This window comes from Schistocerca nitens, chromosome 5 (genome assembly GCF_023898315.1).
Source record: "Schistocerca nitens isolate TAMUIC-IGC-003100 chromosome 5, iqSchNite1.1, whole genome shotgun sequence".
NCBI classification, from domain to species: domain Eukaryota; kingdom Metazoa; phylum Arthropoda; class Insecta; order Orthoptera; family Acrididae; genus Schistocerca; species Schistocerca nitens.
This window is the reverse complement of record NC_064618.1, coordinates 302,694,532-302,697,375: the sequence shown is the minus strand read 5'-3', so window position 1 is coordinate 302,697,375 and position 2,844 is coordinate 302,694,532. Positions and strand designations below refer to the sequence as shown.

Here is a 2,844-nt window from a genome sequence, read left to right as displayed (position 1 = left end):
CTCACGCCCGGTACTCACAGCCAGTACCTCGTCTCCTACCTTCCAAACTTTACAGAAGCTCTCCTGCGAAACAGGAGACGTATGGGTAAAGCTTCGGTAGCTCAGCTGGTAGAGCACTTGCCCGCGAAAGGCAATGGTCCCGAGTTCGAGTCTCGGTCGGGCACACAGTTTTAATCTGCCAGGAAGTTTCATATCAGCGCACACTCCGCTGCAGAGTGAAAATCTCATTCTGAATTGCAAAATTAATTAGACAAACCATCTGTACGTTGCGAAAAGCGGAAATTGACTCTAAAAATGAAAAGTGTGAGGTTATACTCTAGGATACTAAAGGAAATCCGCAAAATTTCGGTTTCACGATAAATCACACAAATCTAAAGGCTGTAAATTTAGCTAAATACTTAGGGATTATAAGCAGGCACTCCGTCTTCATGCCACAAGTAGCCATCGGGACCATCCGACCGCTCTGTCATCCTCAGATGAGGATGCGGATAGGAGGGTCGTGTGGTCAGCACACTGCTCTCCCGGTCGTTATGATGGTTTTCTGTGACCGGAGCCGCTACTATTCGGTCGAGTAGCTCCTCAATTGGCATCACGAGGCTGAGTGCACCCCGAAAAATGGCAACAGCGCATGGCAGCCCCCGGATGGTCACCCATCCAAGTGACGGTCACGCCCGACAGCGCTTAGCTTCGGTGATCTGACGGGAACCGGTGGATCCACTGTGGCAATACCGTTGCCACTTAGAATAACTTAAACTGAAGCGATAATATCGATAACGTATGGGTAAAGCAAACCAAAGACTGCGATTTATTGGCAGAACACTTAGTTCCATAACAGCGTCGGCTGTCATAGCGTGTAGCACTTACTACTGAGTGTCGGCTGTGTTTACATGAAATGGACTCGGTTCTCTGGTCCAGCTGAACCGATCATTGACTGGAAATGGCCATGTTCGGTTTCTTGGAGATCACTTGCAGCCATTCATGGACTTCACGTTATGGATAACAATGTGCCACGTCACCGGGCCACAATTGTTCGTCACTGATTTGCAAAACATTCTGGACAATTGGAGGGAAACATCTGATACCCAGATCATCCGACATGAATCCCATGGAACATTTATGGGACTCAATCGAGAGATCACATCGTGCACAAAATCTTCCATCGGCAACACTTTCGCTACTGTGGACGGCTGCAGAGGGAGCATGGCTCAATATATCTGTAGGAGATTTCCAGAGACTTGTTGAGTCCGTGCCACGTCGAGTTGCTTCATTTATCCGGGCAAAAGGAGGTCCAGCACAATATTAACAGGTATCTGATGACTTTTGAGAACTAAAGTACAGTGTTTTACTAATACGAGGGATGTTATTGTGGTCTTCAGTCCTGAGACTGGTCTGATGCAGCTCTCCATGCTACTCTATCCCGTGCAAGTTTCTCATACAGTAAAGCTGCGCCGGCCGGCGTGGCCGAGCGGTTCTAGGCGCTACAGTCTGGAACCGCGCGACCGCTACGGTCACAGGTTCGAATCCTGCCTCGGGCATGGATGTGTGTGATGTCCTTCTAGGGGGCTGATGACCTGAGTAGTTAAGTCCCATAGTGCTCAGAGCCATTTGAACCATTTGAAGTAAAGCTGCATGCCCTCGGGAAAAATTACGGCTGTAGTTTCGCCTTCTTTCAGCCGTTCGCAGTGCCACGACAGCAAGGTCGTTTTGGTTAGTGTTACAGGGCCAGATCAGTCAATCATCCAGACTGTTGCCCCTGCAACTACTGAAAAGGTTGCTGCCCCTCTTCAGGAACCACACGTTTGTCTGGCCTCTCAACAGATACCCCTCCGTTGTGGTTGCACCTACGGTACGGCTATCTGTGTCGTTGAGGCACGCAAGCCTCCCCACCAACGGCAAGGTCCATGGTTCATGGGGGTAGGATACGAGGGATAGGCAGTCGTAAAGTATTAATTATCAGCTCGAAAATATTAATATACGTAATTAATTCTTTGTTTGATTGCAGGTACGTGCCTTCAGTAACAGTATTAACTGAAATGCCCGCGTTACACTACCACAGCACGCCGCTGGACGTTTATAAAGTGCAGTATTGCGGCGTATTTAGTTTTCGACATCAGCGGAAACGTTGAATCTGTGTCTGGCCAATCCAGACCGCAAAAGAAGTCATCTAGATTGGCTGGACACATCCGCATCATTGCCATTGCTACCGAAAGCTACAGTAATGAACGTACGATATTCTCTTTTATCCATGGGGTACGTTATTTTATTTTGGCTCCCATAGGGTTGCGCTACGCTACTTTTGGCGAGGTGATTTCAGTTGGTACAAATTCTCCCGACATGTATCTACGAACAAACAAAGAGTTAATAGAGTGCATTTCTTTTTCGAGGTGATAACTCTGCGACCCACTGTCCCTCGTACATAGCACAGCGCTCAAAAAATATCTGCAATGTACAAGTTTAATTTAACGACATATTCTAATGTTCCAACCTATAACACAAGAAAAATCTGAAAAAAAATGGAGGCGCTGAGAACCATATGGGAATCAAACACCCCTGTCATCGATTCTGAGACTGTAGGGACCGATGAACTATCAGTTTGGTCCCTCTCCCCTAACCCCCCCCCCCACCACCACCACCACCCACCACACACTTTTTAAACCAATCAACCAACTGTAGCATGTACGCATGCTTCTGACATTTGTTCTACGGTGAATCAGGCCTTAGTCCTGAACTGTATGCACGGTGTTTCACAATTCATATTAGACACTTCCAGAAGCTCTAGAGGAGATTTAGTAGACCAAATTTTACGTAGCAACCCACGAGTACGCGTTCGAAGAGTACACCGAC

General features: G+C 47.5%; 1 pseudogene; it reads right to left on the bottom strand.

Annotated features, from left to right (window-relative positions):
- Positions 1–616: 616 nt before the first annotated feature.
- On the bottom strand, positions 617–736 carry LOC126261319 (5S ribosomal RNA; annotated as a pseudogene).
- Between the last annotated feature and the right edge of the window lie 2,108 nt (positions 737–2,844).